Raw genomic sequence first — 17,500 nt, forward strand, 5'->3', positions numbered from 1 at the left:
CATGAATACACACATATACATACATACATATATATATATATATATATATATGTATATATATACATACATATATATATTTATATATATATATACATATATATATATATATATATATATGTATATATATATATACATACATATATATATTTATATGTATATATATATATATATATATATGTATATATATTTATATATATAAATATATATATATTCATATGTATATATATAAACATATATATATGTATATATATATATATATATATATCTATATATATATATATATATATATTTATTCTGAAAGAGAGAGAGAGAGAGAGAGAGAGGAGAGAGAGAGAGAGAGAGTTTGCTATTTAAGTCATTTAATCTTTTTATTAGTAATTAGATTAATCATTCATAATTTTCAGAAGGTTTTGAAAATAAAATTTTTCACAGCACCGTTATCATAATCCTTATCATTAGGATTCATATAGCTACAATGTATTTTGTGCGTGATAGATTAATTCTTTCAGGTAATAATGCTATTTTCATTTCAAGTATTTACTTTTACGAGAGGTTAATGACTCATTTAGCACATAAAGTATTTAACTATATCATTCACATATTTACAGAATTAGGATCTAAGTAAGAGCAACATTCCGGAAACAATAGTGAAAAATATTTAAAGTGTAACCATCTAAAGACATTTTTTTATGCATGCTGACTATGATCCTAAATGAAATATTTTTTTTTCTACTATAAGTACGGTCACCGATATTGTAAATACATTTATATTTGCGTTCTTGATATCGAAAGAGTATTATAAAGATGTAAGGTACGCCATATGGGTTGAGAATGTTCGACTTGTATTTTGCATGAAAAGAAGCTCTTTTTTTTTTCTTTTCTTTTCACGTTGTGATTCTGAGTATCATTTCAAATATCACAATGCTCCTTTCTTGTTTGGTCCTTTGATCTCTATGTTTTCCTCTATATATATATGTATATATATATATATATATATATATGTGTGTGTGTGTGTGTGTGTGTGTGTGTGCATATATTTACAACATAATTATTCATCGTATAATCGATATTTTTTTTGCAAGTTACACAATACATGCTTATTATTCTTAGAATTTAATTCAAGTAAATTTTTGTACTTCCCCATTACCGTGATAGTTTGGCTCAGAACATTTTGTGAGTCTTATACATGTCTTGAAAACTCCTATATTTGTGGTCTGTTCCTGTGATATCATCAGGAAAATTTTCTTTTCCTGATGTGCTATGAATTACCCAATTTAACTCCTGTAACTGAAATGTTTCCATATATTTACTTTCTTTCACTTAGTTCGTTTTACGTATTTCTTGCTGGAGAAGTCATGTAGTAAATATGCGTCTGATCATTACAGTTTTACTTCATGTAGTGATGGTTATAGAATTCGAGTGTGTTTATTTAGTATAAAGTATATTATCAAATATTATACAGAATACAGTAGCCTTTTATTGTCTATCCTTTCTCCTGCCTTCACTTTGTAATGAGGCTTCCAAAAGGAAGTGGGGGCTGATCTTAGAAAATGTCTGGATCGGAATAGAAAATTGTGTTGCCGTTTACATATAGAATTTTCGTTTTAGTGTGATGTAAAAAATATCTGAAGACTGGGATGGGTAAAACTGTTTTACAATTAGCAAAACGATTGTCATTGGACCTGGGTATAAAGGGATAAATATGACGAGAAGTAGTTAAGAGAAAGAATGGGATACTTTGATAGTAGAAATAGGTTAATATGTAAGAATTGGATTTTTTTATGTAAAAATAAAGAAAACCAAAAGGAGGAAGATCCGGGTGTAATAGATACCATTCCACGTGTCACATAACACATCTAAAGAGTATTTTTTTTTGTTACTGTAAGATACAGAAAAAAAAAATTATCGTATCAATATTCCTTAAAACAAATGAAAATTGTTGTCTAGCCTAAATGGATCTAATGAGTGTAGTCTTTGGGAAACCAGAAAGTAGTTAAAACAGAATGATATGATTATTGGAAGATAGGTAATATGCATAGAAATAGCTGAAAGGAGAATATGTGCTAAAAAGGAAAATATTACGTAGAAATCCTTTAAAAATAAAGATATAATTATAAGATAAACACACTGATATTGTATTTAGCCTAGTAAATTTACAAAAGAAAGGTAGAATAACGAAGCGTCCTATAATAAAGAACAGATTTCTTAATTTTGTTTTAAATTACTGAGCAAGGATAATACTATCAAGTGACATCCAAGGCAGATATATTCCTAATGCTGTATAGAAACAACAACAAAACCTAATGACATGAACATAAAAAACTACCATGATACAGCATGGCAAACAGGCATATAGAATTCCGGCCTGTGGAGATAAGCAGAAGAGGCGTGATCAAAAAGGGGAGGGGGAAGGGGAGGGAGCCGAGGGGCACTTCATTGGTGATTGAATATAGATAAAATTCCTGAGAGTAAAATGACCTGTCGCTGTATAAAGGAGACGATAATGAGGAAACTGGTATGAAAAAAATATATAGGACCATTGTCTAACGGTTACTAAATAAATATTTTAGTCTTGTTACATGAAGTTAATGAGGGATGGTTGATTTAGAGGGTGCATCGTTATTGCATTTACACTTATTTAAACACAGATAAACATACAAGCACACGCGCACACACAGACTGTAATATATTGGATCCTTCTCTCTGGTTACGGTTAACTTCCCTATGCCTACGCATACGCCGAATTGTTAGGCTTATTCCTCTCATCGTCTTCTCTTCCTTCTCTTACTTCTTTTGCAATATCTAGGGATCCATTCTGTTATTCTTAATAGCAGTTTATCATAGGTGATTCTCCTTATATTGTATGTATAGCCCTAGTCCATTTCATTTTCTTACATATTTTTAGATCATCTCTACTTAAGTTTGCTTTCATATCCAAGTTGCTCTTCTTGTACTTCTTTGTGTTAATCCCATCATCATTCTTTCCAGAGCTCTTTGAGTTTTAACTTGCTTATGATCTAAGGCTTCTGTAAGCTTTCCAGATACTGATGCATAATTTAATACCAGTATGTCCATTCGATTACATACTTTTCTTTTCAGAGAAAGTGCAGTTTTACTATTTCAAATTTCATCTTTTTACCACAATCTCTACAACTGAGGCATATCCTAATTTTGACTTCGGTCTTATGTCCTTGGGAAGCAATTACTGTCTTTCTTATCTATGTACATTCATTAACAATCTCTAGAATTACCTTCATAACTTATTTTAGTTGGCTCTGTAGGTTTATTGAACATTATCCTGGTTATACTCATATCAATTCTCAATCCTACATTTCAACTTTCTCTTTTAGAATCTTCTATTTATATATATATATATATATATATATATAGATATATATATATATATATATATGTGTGTGTGTGTGTGTGTGTATAAATATATATATATATATATATGTGTGTGTGTGTGTGTGTACATATATATACCTTATATATATATATATATATACATATACATATATATATATATATATATACTGTATATATATATATATATATATATACATATATATATATATATATATATACATATATATACATATACATATAATTCATATATATATACATACATATATATATATATATATATATATACATATATACATACATATATATACAGTATATATATATACTATAGCTGCAAATCTTAATTTGTTAAGATAGTACTCATCATTGTTAATTCCTGCGTTTTCCGAATTCAAATTCTTAAAAACTTCTTCTAGGCACGCTGTAAATAATTTAAGAAAGATGGGGGTCTCCCTGTTTAATTCCTTAGTCAATTGGAACATTCTTACTAATGTTTTGTAGTTTCAGGATTGTTGTACTACCAGTATAGACATTTTAAATTGTTTTAAGATAATGTTCCTTTATTCTTTGTCCTTGAAGGGATTTCATTACTGTTGAAGTTTTGACAAAATCTAAAGCTTTCTCATAGTGTATAATGGCCATACATATTGGCTTGTTATAATATCTTGACTTTTCCATTTGCTGGTTAATTATATGGATATGGTCAGTTGTTAAATAACCAATTCTAAATCCTGCTTGTTCTCTTGGATGAATAAAGATGATTTTTGTAAATATATTATACATTAATGACAGGAAATCTATTTGGTGGTAATTTTTCAGGAGTTTTTTGTCTCCCATTTAGAGAATTAGTATAATAATAAAGTTGTTTCAAGCTGTAAGCATGAAATATTCTTGCAGACATTTTGTGTAAAGTTCAGCCCGTTTTATTACCATGGAATCTTCTCGGTCTATTATCATATCATTTATTAGGCCATCTTCTCCTACTGCTTAACTTCTTATCGTGCATCTTAATGCTTTCTTTACTTCTCTTACTATTACGTTTGGTAACGGTTCAGATGTTTCATTATTTCTATCAGCAAAGTTATTTCTTAAATCACTACCGTATAACACCGTATAGAAACCATCTGCAATTCATATCACTCCATACATTTTACACACACACACATACACACACATTCACACACATACATACATACATACATACATACATACATACATATATATATATATATATATATCTACATAAGTGTATATATACATACATATATATATATATATATATATCTATATATATATATATGTGTGTGTGTGTGTGTGTGCATTATGTATGTATATATATATATATATATATGTATATATATATATATATATATACATATATATATATATATATATATACTGTATACAGAATCACACACACACACACACACACACACATATATATATATATATATATATACCTATATAAGAAAATTCTTAGTGTGCACGCATGTGTTTTCTTAAAGTTCACGTGTCTATTCATTGTTTGCCTGTAGGACTAAAAGTGCATTGTCAAGCACTCTTAAGAGACGTAGTGCCACACGCGTTATTCACTTCTGGAGGGTTGAGCTTCCCCAAGAAGAATAATTAAGGTTTGTATGGTATAGTTGATTATACTGCCTCTCCTTTATGGAGGAAAGACTAATAAAAGAACTTATAGTCTCTTATACGGTATAAATAACTAAAATGAACACAATATTGAGAAGACGAATCAAGATTTGTAACCTTCTAGATCACAGATTATGTTTCATAATGGCAAGACGAGTTTAATTAGATACGAAGCCATGTTTAGAATATAACAATTCATTATATCTTATAATAGAGAGAGAGAGAGAGAGAGAGAGAGAGAGAGAGAGAGAGAGATATTACTATTCTGTTTATTTCTTTTATTTTAAAATCATGAGATTAATTTGTACCAACCATGTGTCACACGTTCGTACATAGTAACGACATTTCATTTTGTGTATATGTTATGCTTGTATCTTCGCTCTCCCTTCGCACTGTTAAGAACCTGAAATAGCGTGTCTATTTTTCCCACTGTTAACTGTTAACCGGTGAGCTTGTCTGTTGAATATGAAATTACCTGTTATGTCTTTTGAGCTCTTTTTACATGAAGTTTGTGTATGAAAACGGATCTTCTGTTCTGTAATAAAGTTACTCAGTTGCTTTCATCCTGCCTCTGAGTCGCAACCTTCTCTCGGCTCATCACAGTGGCGACCCTCTAGGTCGACTCGCTCCTCCCGCCCTTTCACCCCCCCCCCCCCCCCCCCCGCCCCTATGTCATTCGCACTATGGCGGACTCCACGGAAGTTGGCGCTGCCCAATTGAAACTTTCGTAGTTCGCCAGTGGAGGAGGCGTTTGCTTGGTTTCAGCGTGCAGAAGTCCAGTTCCGCATCAAGGGCGTGAATCGCTCAACCACCAAAGCAGATTATGTTCTCGCGGCGATAACCGAGGACACCTTCCCGGAAATATCCCTCGGGCTTTGTGAACAAGGAGACACCCCAATAGCGTTTGACACCCTCAAAACATACCTTCTGCAGCAGTACTCGCCGTCGCCAGCTGCCCGTATAGCAAAGCTTTTTCAGCTCTCTCAACAACTGTTGTGGGAACAAAGGGCTTCGCTCGCCCTCAGGGAAATGACCAGTATCGCTCGCCTGCAACATTCCGCAGACGGCTCTCCTCGTGAGGTGAACTTACTTTGTGCCCTTTGGATATGCCATTTACCCGAACCTGTACGTGCTGCCATACCCGATGTTAATAGTTTAACAATAAAAGACTTGATGACCAAAGCCGATGCCCTTATGGACAGCCACTTTACGACCTTCAAGACCTCCATCAACGCCTCCACTCCTGACAAAGAGGATGCCTATTCAACGTCAACCAAAGATGACGTGAATGCCGTAGGACATACACGCCTACCACGTGACGAGCCGGAGTGGCGACAAAGCTACCCATCACCCAGCACTCGCTCGCGCCCCAACCAACGACTTCTACAGCCACTTACTACGCCCCACTGGCTGCAATTTTGCTACTACCACTACAGATTCCGGGCAGCCGCGAAGAAATGTGCCAAAGATTCTCAGTGGCCCAAAAACGTGTAAGTAGGCCATCACTCTTGGCGGTGACCTCCTGTGTTTCGAATCTTTTCTTTTTACATGATGCAGGAACTGGTGTGCGATTTTTGGTAGACACGGGTGCTTGTCGTTCTCTTTTGCCAAGGGAACTCTTCAGGACACGACATAGTCTGTCTATGTCTGCCGACGTCCGCCTGGTAGCTGCCAACGGATCTGCGATACCCACCTACGGTTACGAGAACCTCACATTATAGTTTGGAAACGGTAAATTTAATTGGAAGTTTTTCATTGCTGACGACACATTGCTAATCCTCGGCGCAGATTTCCTCTCTGGTCAATGTAACCCACCGACGATTGGTTAACGCAGACTCGTACTTGTCAACACCTCTTCAACCCGCCCCCTCCAACCTCGCTCTTCACATCATGCCCAAGAATGCCTGCAGAGCTTTGACGGTCGAGGGCGTGAGGAAGTTCTGAACGCGTGCTACCTTCTCAGGGAGGGGATAGACCCTTCAGGAGTGATGTGGTGCCCTAAGAATGACATTTCGTTGGCGCCACAGGTACACTTGTTGCACCGGACTACAAGGCCGTTTTGTTGCAGGCGGTCGAGCACGATGCCCAGGTGACGGAGGTGTTCCTCTTTTGAGGAAGAGAACACAGGTATGTCGTCCAAATAACATACACAGAAGAGGAGGTCTCCTAAGATGCCATCCATGAGACGTTGAAAAGTGGCCCCACCATTACGAAGGCCAAAACAGGAGTAACATGTACCAACCGTGTGTCACATGATCGTACATAGTAACAACATTTAATTTTGTGTATATATTATGCTTGTATCTTCGCTCTCCCCTCACACTGATAAGAACCTGAAATAACATGTCTGTTTTTCTCACCGTTAACTGTTAACCGGTGAGCTGGTTGGTTGAACATAAAATTGCCTGTTATGTCTTTTGTGCCCTTTTTGCCTGGAGTTTATGTATATAAAACCGGATGTTCTGTAATAAAGTTACTCAGTTTCTATGTTCTGTAATAAAGTTACTCAGTTGCTTTCATCCTGCCTTTGAGTCACAACCTTTTGTCAGCTCGTCACATTGGTGTTTATTACAGAACATCCATTTTTATATACATAAACTCCAGGCAAAAAGGGAACAAAAGACATAACAGGCAATTTCATGTTCAACCTGCAAACTCACCCGTTAACAGTTAACTGTGAGAAAACAGACATGTTATTTCAGGTTCTTATCAGTGCAAGGGGAGAGCGAAGATACATGCATAATATATACACAAAATGAAATGTCGTTACTATGTACGATCGTGTGACACACTTTTGGTACAAATTCCACAAAGGTGCATGGATTACCATATAATATAAGACACCTTGGTATATATATATATATATATATATATGATTGATTGATTGATACATAGATAGATAGATAAATGTATAGATAGTTGTGCACAAGTAAATATAATACATGATTTTGTTGCAATTTCGTTGCTTAGCTAATTTTTCCAGGAATAGGAAAATTGAATATCGAATAAAATTTAAGACTATTCAATATTATTACTACCTTTGAAAGCTTAATTATTTCAAATCTTACTCCATATTCACCTATATTATACATATCATAATCAGATAAGGTTTTACGATGAAGTAGACATAAAACACTTAATTTTCCAGCACATGAAATTATAAGTTTGCTTAAACAAAACAGCCTGGCTATTATCATTACCGGGAAATGTACAGTACATATAATTATTGTTTATATTACTTTTATCCCGTCGATTATATGTAAATTTATTTAGTATAAGAGATGATACGCTGAATCATAATCATCAAGATACATAACGCTTTATTTCTTATAATTTTATTTCATACTGATATTTCAATAGAAATTTGAGGTTTGACTATGTTGGATATGTTTTTTGGGGATGCTAATGTTTTTACCACATCAGATGTATTCTTAGAGAAGTTTGATCAACAGGTCTGATTTCGTTTTACCATTAAAAGTATTCTATATCAGAATATGGTGGTTGTCTTTATCAAAACGGTGGTTTAACAATCAAATCAAATGTAGGGAAAAAAATTATTGCATCTCTAAAGATTAATAAGCTTTTAACTAATAATGAAAACTAGAACGAAAAAGGTATCTCAATATGTTTGCACTTGAAATAGAATGCAAAGAAAAAAAATTCAAGAGAATCATTCAGAAAGGAAGAGTATGATTAAAGACTATAAACAACATAAAAAGGACTAAAGTCTCTTTGCGTGTTCTAGCACTTAACTAAATATATGCACTGATCATTGATCACTAAAAGAACGTTTTTAGGTATAACACTAAATGGTTTAGTAAGGAAGAGAAATATTTCTTGATTTTTCTGTGCTCCATATGAAATAAGAGAACGTTTTCTTATTTGTCTTTAATCAGAATTTTATTATATATGTTTTTCATAAAAAGGATTTTAATTTCTTGTTCAATGAAAATTAATCTAAAAATCTCCCTCTCTCTCTCTCTCTCTCTCTCTCTCTCTCTCTCTCTCTCTCTTCATATATATATATATATATATATATATATGTATGTATATATATATCACTGTTTTAATTCCCTTATCATTTCCATATAACTGAGCAAGAAGGTATACTGTATCCCACCTCTCGTGGTTTCCTTGAGAAGCATTGTCGCACTTCATCTTCATTAAATAGCATCGTTATGCCCAGCAGCCTCTTTGTAATCATCATCATTGCAATTTATTTTGTGTTACTCCAGCTTTAACACCAATCACGGGATTGCCTATTCATTTGACAAATTTTTAGGAAACTTGTTGTCGCTATTTATGAGGCTGAAATAAAGTCGATTTGATTATCAACAGATAAAAAGGCGTGTTCACAGAGAGCTGTCTAAGCAATGCGATTAAAAAAAAAAAGAAAAAAAAAAGACGTTAGTCTGTATTCCTATAAGTTAGTAGTAATAAGCAATTATGAATTTTCAGCTTTATTATTCAAAAGTGATATTTGTTCATATTTTTACCGGCTCACCAGGGAGCATAACAGCAATTCGGGTAGCATGATGTTTTTATATTTTTGTGGATAATTAAAAATGATTTCTCGTTATTGTTTTCTTTATATCTTTATTCTTGGTAGTAAGCTATGGAAGGTTTTAGCTCACTCAAAGATTGTTACCAAAAATAGTTCAGATTTTATGGAATATAATAAAGGGCAAATCTGGAATGACCTTGTTTTGATATCATACTTGGTTGGAGGATGGAGGAGCAATTGTCACACTATGCACGGATGGGAAATGTGGAAAAATGGCACATCTGTTACCATGCTGTCTACTGAGAAACATATATAACTGTCTTTGTTATTTACATAATCTAGATGAATTTATACCTCGCGCTGCTGATTACTTTTCTCCTTTTTTGGAAAGGGAATATATTCATGACACGTACATAGCATAATTTCACTTGGAAAAGACCTGACAGATGGTTTGCCTGTTTTTCACTGCGAAATTAAATATTTGGAATCTGATCGTTCGTTTGTTTCCTTATTCTCTTTTTTTTCTTTTAGAGAGAGAGAGAGAGAGAGAGAGAGAGAGAGAGAGAGAGAGAGAGAGAGAGAAAAAAAAATATCATATATGATAATCTCTGGAAATATTTGACTTCCCAACACAGCCAGTTGCAGTATCACATTTGCGTCACGAAATTCTTCTTACTTTACATAACGTCCAGGAATACATACTTGGATATATGACAAAAAGCCGTATGTATGCCTTTCTGAATACTACATTGCACAACATATACTGAACCAACAGATCGACGATTCGTGGCGGGAGACTTACTCTTTGAATTCAGTTTACGTCCGCTGTCGGTCTCCTTTCAAAAGGAATTGAGTGTGGGTCCAAATGTTTGTATTACAAATATGGTATAAACAAAATTGAAGGATTAGTAGAAGCGTTAGATCAGAGGATGAATCACATTAACTTTTTCTGGTCTGAACAAATGGAAAGAATGGGCGATAATAGTATGATGAGAAGATTACGTATTTCAAATATGGCATGGGAGAGAAGGGGACAAAAACTTAAGAGTTTGATAAACATGAGAAAGGTACGAAAAAGGAAGGGTCTCCTTACAAGGCAAAGGTGAATGGCTTACTTTATGTAGAGGATTACACACATCAATGATAAGCCTTGCCAGTATGTATATGTAGTAGCTAATTATATGAAAATATTCTCCGTAAGGAGTGTAGTCCCTCTTCAGGATTTGAGAAAGGAATGTGACAGTATTGGAAGTGTGTTTTTTTTTGTTCTCCTGCAGTCGATGTTGAGATAATCGGCTGAAATTTATATACACAAATGAGTAGTTCTTCATATTTTTTTTTTTTTTTTTTGTTAACCATGTTCATTGACAACATTAAGTCAAGATAGGAGTGAACTTCGAGGCTCACTCCCGAAATTAGGTGATCAAGCATAACTCATCCCCTGTTATTTTTAAAATAAAATTTCTTGTTGCATTTTTAGGTGGCTCCAAAGGCCATCATATATACTGTACGTCTTTAATGGCATTTTTCACCAGATGGCAATTAAGGATGTATGAACAAAAAATCTTTCAAGAACATGCTTTTTTATTTCATATAGCTCTTAGTCTTTATAGATTCATAAGCACTTTTTTTTTTTTTTTTTTTTTTTAGATTGACTAAACCTACTGGATACGTTCTTAACGACCCTATACTTCAGTGGAATTATGCGACGATCGTTACTTGAACATTAGGTTTTATGATCCTCGTATTTTTTTTTCTTTATAAAAACTCACGCTATATTTGTACAAGTGCTTTTTTTTTTTACTACATAGTTCCAATCTAAGAAAATATATCTCTTTATCTTCATTTATAAAATGAAAACGACATAAAATGAATTTTTTCCTAGGAATCAAGAAAAAAAAAAAAAAATTTCTCGCGGTGAAGGATGAGATAAAACTTCCTAGAAGCAAAACAACGTTTGCAGAGGAATCCGGGAATCCCAACGTTCATGTATTAAATGTCACTGCTGGGGAATAGGAAGACATCACGCTGTAATTAGAGGACACAGAGGATATCCTACTTTACCTCACAACAACAAAAGAGAGAGAGAGAGAGAGAGAGAGAGAGAGAGAGAGAGAGAGAGAGAGAGAATTGTCCTTTGCCCTTTCAGAAAACCCCCGCTCTACTTTGGACATATTTTACGATTTAAATTCTTGATTTGGTCCATCTATTTCGTTCGTCATAAGCACAAAGTTGTATTTTTTTTTGCAAACGAAGTGAGTGACCTTATATGAAATGTCCATTTTTTTAAAGATATCTCACCTAACCCGTAGCTCAGCGGTACCTCGAATTACTGGAATCCCAGGGATTTACTGGAATCCTCTGGTAAATACTGGAATCCCCTTGAAAATTACCGAAATTCCCTACAATATCACTGCAAACCCTTAGAAATCGGTAAATAATATGTGTTTTTATTAAAGTACGTTATTTCTATGTTTTTAGCATTTATATTTTTTCATATATTTGCAGGTAGAGCCTTGGCTAGGGGTTGTGACCTGGGAAGGTTTGTGACCTGGGAAGGGGGGTCCGGGGATTGGCCCCCGGCTAGGGGGTTGTGACCTGGGAACTACTAGGTTAGGTTAGGTGGGTTTGTTAGGTTGTGTACCCTTTTATATATTGTGTAAAGGGTATATAGAAATATGCTTTAAAATGCTAATTTTATTTAATTAATTGCTAGAAAATGATGTAGATTAATAAAAACACATAGCCTATCATTTATTGATTTCTAAGGGTTTGCAGCGATATTGTTGGGATTTCGGTAGTTTTCAAGGGGATTCCAGTATTTACCTTGGGATTCCAATAAATCCGGTGGATTCCAGTAATTCGTGGTTCCCGTAGCTCAGTCCTTCCCTAACTATAGATTTCAGAGCGGAGGCGGTGGTGGTGGGGATGGGAACAACTGATATTTTCGGCGGCGGAGTCAATAACTCCTATACCAATAAAAATATTCAAATAAAATTTTAAGAAATTGTTCGCATAAATATAGGCTTTGTTTCTGCCAATTTCCATGTTCATACCTGCTATAGGCATGCCTTGGCTGACACTTTTGTTCATAAATGACGACTTCCAGCTAAAAAATCAGTGAGAAGGAGCAAACTACTTATAGAGTTTTACAGATATCCAAATTGTTTTCACAAGGTTTGATGGGTGCTATGTAATCTACATTCATATCAATTTTCGTACTGATACTTTTATTAGAAAAGTCACAGCAAATATTTGTCGATATTAGCCTGAGGGCTATTTTCAGCGTCGCCGTGAATTACTTGTAGAATACTTCACATATCTCAGAGAAATTCTCAGAGACTTATGGGATAGATATTTACATTTTCCATACCAATATGCATGTTGATATCTACCATAGAAAAAGCTACAGCAAAGTTTTATTTCGGTACGGCTGGATTGGCGATTTTTGGAGGGTGGAGTAAATTGTTCGTAGAATAATTCAGTTGATAATTTCGGTAGAGGGGCCGGTATCTCTTATACCAAAAAAAATATATTCGAATTAAATTTTAAGGGATTATCTTTTTATACCTATATATATATATATATATATATATATTTATATATCTATATATATGTATATATATATATATATATATATGTGTGTGTGTGTGTGTGTGTGTGTAAATAAATAATCCCTTCAAAATTTTATTCGAATATATCTTTTGGTATAGGAGGTACTGGTCTCTTCGCCGGAAATATCAACTGAGTTATTATACGAACAATTTACTCCACCCTCCATATATATATATATATATATATATAAATATATATATATATATATATATATATATTTATATATATATATATATATATATACATATATATAAGTTTTGTTTTTGCTAATTTTCATGTTCATACTTGCTATAAGCATGCCTTTTCTGTCACTTCTGTTCGTAAGTGACGATATTTAGCTTAAAAATCAGTGAGTAGCTGGAGAATACTCCTAGAATTTTATAGATATCTATATAATTTTCACAAGGTTTGATGGATGTTATGTAACTACATTCATGCCAATTTTTCTATTGATAATTGCCATAAAAAAAGTCACAGTAGCAATTTTTCAATATACGGCGGAGGCCGATTTTCGGCTGGGCCGTAAATTACTCGTAAAATACATCACATACCTAAATGAAATTTTCAGGGATTCATGGGATGGCCATTTACTTTGACCATACCAATTTTCCTCTTGATATCTACCTTAAAAAATCCCCAGCAAACGTTTATCTCGGTATGGGTTGAATGGATATTTTAGGCGGTGGAGTAAATTGGTCCCAGAATAATTCACATATCCAAGTGAAAATTTCAGGGATTGATGGAAAAAGTTCCTCTGTTCCTACCAAATTCCGTGGTAATATACACAGCTATCATGTAGCCTTCTTAAATGTGATGTTGAATGTAGCAACATTACAGTGAACTACGTGATAGTGAGTGACATCAACGATAGACAATGCCGATCTCATAAACAATATCCGTCCCCAGTTCAGCTAGTATTATTTTTATTAATACGAAAGATTTCTTGAGATAAAAGAGCGTCTGCTTATTTGACTTTTGGTCCCTTTCGCTTGTCACTGCTCATTGTGTCCGCCTACTCATATACCGATTAATGTAGCCTATTCTTTCCACATGATCCTCAATCTTCATACACTTGACAACACTGACAACTGACAACTACTGCAGTGTAGTGATAGTCGTTCAGTGGATACTTTCCTCTTGGTAAGATTAGAAGAGACTCTCTAACTATGGTAAGCAGCTCTTCCAGGAGAAGGAAACTCCAAAATCAAACCATTGTTCTCTAGTCTTGAGTAGTATCATAGCCTCTGTTCCATTCCACTATATTGGATTTGAATTCTCTTGCTTGAGGGTACACTCGGGCACAGTATTCTTATTGTTTTTCTTCCACTTGTTTTTCTCAAGTTTTTATAGTTTATATATGAAAGATCTAATTTGATGTTGTTTCGGTTCTTAAAATATTTAGTTTTCACTGCAAATAAATGGTAGCATTATTAATTCTAAAGGTATTGTATAACTGAAAGCTTCATACGTCAGTTCTTTTTAGATGTGTCAACAAATTTTAACTGAAACCTGTAGAATTGATATTAATATCTTCAATATATTGGGATATTTTGATATTTAATTATTGCTGACGTCAACAATGACTTTATATAGATTGTACCAATGTCCAGCTAACGACCAGTATTATAAGTTATAAATGATTCTCTTCGAGGGGAATACAATTTCGGTTGGGCTAAAAATATCAAACAACAGTCGGCTGCTCAAGTTTAATTTAAATTGCGAATTATCTATGTACCCTACATTTTGTTTAGATGACCAAAATGTTCCCTTTTATTTCTTTCCTAAGGTAAATGATGCTTTCTGCCACACACTTTGCAAACTACCTTCATTATACCCTCTGCGTTATTCAATGCGTTTGGTTAGTTGTAAGAGTTCTGGAATTTTATCCATTTTACTTTTCCTACGAAATTTGGCATACACGGCTGATTGTTGTCGACGTATTAATGGAATTTATAGGATATGGAAAGGAGATATTTATCTGTTATTTATACTAGCACTTACTTTATATATCACTTCTCGAAACACAAAGTGCATTGCTAGGTTGAAAAAATACTGTCACAGATCTACTGAACAGTAAAGATTTTAGTGTCATCATGAATCTAGACATGAATTTTCTAGCAGCATACTTATGATTACATTATTATTAACTAGATCCAGTCTCTTTATGGTATCTTCCATATATGTCTTTTATTCTTCTTTTTACATCTTTGTAATCAACAACCTCAATATTTAATACTGGTAGTGGTAGCATTCTTGAATATTTATAAGTTTATAACTGATAACGTTGTTGAATGGAAGTTTAATCAAAACTTTGATGCTGATTTTTTTTAATCTTTTTTTAGAATTCGGGAACTTAAAGTTCTTGTCAAGGTGACGGGATTCCACTTGAAACATATAATATATTCCATTATAGATTTTGACGTGAATCATTCTCTCTCTTCTCAGGTTGGTTTTGTTTGTTTATTTATCACAAAACGAATTTTCTTCTACCTAATTTTGACGATATCCCCAAAATGACCAATTTTATTATTTGATTTTCCTTACTATAATTTATCAATAGTAAATAGTAGCTTTTACTTTAATGAAAATTGAACAGCTCCAATAAGTATTCAAACATAAGTGAGCTCAATCATTTATTAAAATTAAAAGCTCTGAACTTTTATGTTTTATTTTTCGTAATTTGACACAAATACTTAATCAATACGTTACTCGGTTTAATTTATTTTTGGCAGGGAACATGACAATCAACTGGAAAAAAAAGGGTACTTTTATTCATCAATATGACTTCAAAGTATTATGTTGCTTATTAATTAGTTTTATTTTGGGACGTCTCCTTCAATAGTAATTCATTGTCCAATAGCATTTTTATAGTTCAGAATAAAATTTAGGTTTTTATGGCCATCAAAACAGAGCTCCCATTACATACTCTTGTCAGTTTTTATTGCTTCAAAATCCAGTGGAACTAATTCGTCGCCAGCACGATGAACTTGAATGTAATTCAAGTCATCATATTTAATGGAATTTCCAACGATTGTGAAATTGTTAGGTAGTGGTGCATTTTTGTATTAAAAAAGAAAAAAAAATAAGAGTTGTGTGTAAACCGATGTAACCCAATAATGCTACATGTATGGAAGGTAACATCGTTGCAAAATTATTGCATAGTCTGAATTTTTTTGTTTGTTTAATTATTTGATATTAAACAATTGATGTAGCATATCAAATAACATATTTGATCCTGTATAAACTACCTTGAAGAGGAATATAATTCTTTTTAGTCTGTATTTACACATAAAATCAGTCTTTTATACCGATGTTAATTTGTTCAGTTTCGATTGTTGATACTGTTAGAACCAGTGTTTACATGACAATTCAAAGTCAGAGAGCAGCAGCAATCTAGAGCCTACCACCAGTACTTGGATTAATATGACTATAGAAATGAATAAGATTTTATAATACAGTAGCTTCATTACATCCACCAAAATGTCGGCTACGAAGGATACCATAGATAATGGCATACTAATTATGCTTCCGCTAGCAGGTAAACAGCAGCAGTGATTTTTCTCGGTACATAAAGAAATACAATATTGGCGATGTATGGATGCATAGAGGAAACGAACTCCAAAAGGTAACCTATGGCCAACATAAAGTCTAGCTTACCCAAGGCCAATATTGAGCTTACCGGAACATCGCTGGAGATGCAGGTCTGTCGAAAAAGAAGCCTGCCCAAGAGAGAAGAAAAAATATCATGTCTCATGGCAGGGGTCACCAACCTGTGGCTCCGGGGCCACATACGTCTCTAAACGCTGAACTAATATTTAATCCCTTCAAAATAACGAAATTATGTAACATTCTTAAGAAAATATCTAAATTAATTATATAAATTTTCGAAGGTCTATTCTAGGCAGCAATTTTACTGATTTTTAATTACATCTAAAGTCTCCAAGATTTGAATATTAAATAATATAAAATTTAGATATTTGCAATCTTAAATTAACAGAAAAGGAAAACACTTTTATTTCTTTAAAAAGAATTGCTGTCATTAGAAACAAAGCTTGCGGTGTTTGTCAAAGACCTAGAGATAAGCGTTTGTTCAATTTCCATCAATGAAGAAATAGAGGGAGAATTTGATGTTACCTTGAAAACTGAAAGTGGTTTTAAAGGACGTTGTCAAGAATTCATGAGGTCGAATACCTAAGTTCTAAGTATGTCAACCTTTACTTAAGTGAACAGAGCAGAGTTGGAGCTTAAAATAGATTATTTGAAGGTAAAAAGTTGGGGACATCAAAAGTTTTATTCTCTGATCCAGAGTTATTAGAAACACAAGAAAATCACATCAGCAAGTGAACACGAATTGGGAAATCTACTAAA

General features: G+C 33.5%; 1 protein-coding gene across 1 annotated transcript in view; it reads right to left on the reverse strand.

Annotated features, from left to right (window-relative positions):
- LOC137642580 (neural cell adhesion molecule 2-like) overlaps nucleotides 1–17,500 on the reverse strand; it is a 277,471-nt gene that overhangs the window by 37,484 nt on the left and 222,487 nt on the right. The gene's annotated exons all lie outside the window — the stretch shown is intronic.

The sequence above is a fragment of the Palaemon carinicauda genome, chromosome 6 (genome assembly GCF_036898095.1).
Source record: "Palaemon carinicauda isolate YSFRI2023 chromosome 6, ASM3689809v2, whole genome shotgun sequence".
NCBI classification, from domain to species: Eukaryota; Metazoa; Arthropoda; class Malacostraca; order Decapoda; family Palaemonidae; genus Palaemon; species Palaemon carinicauda.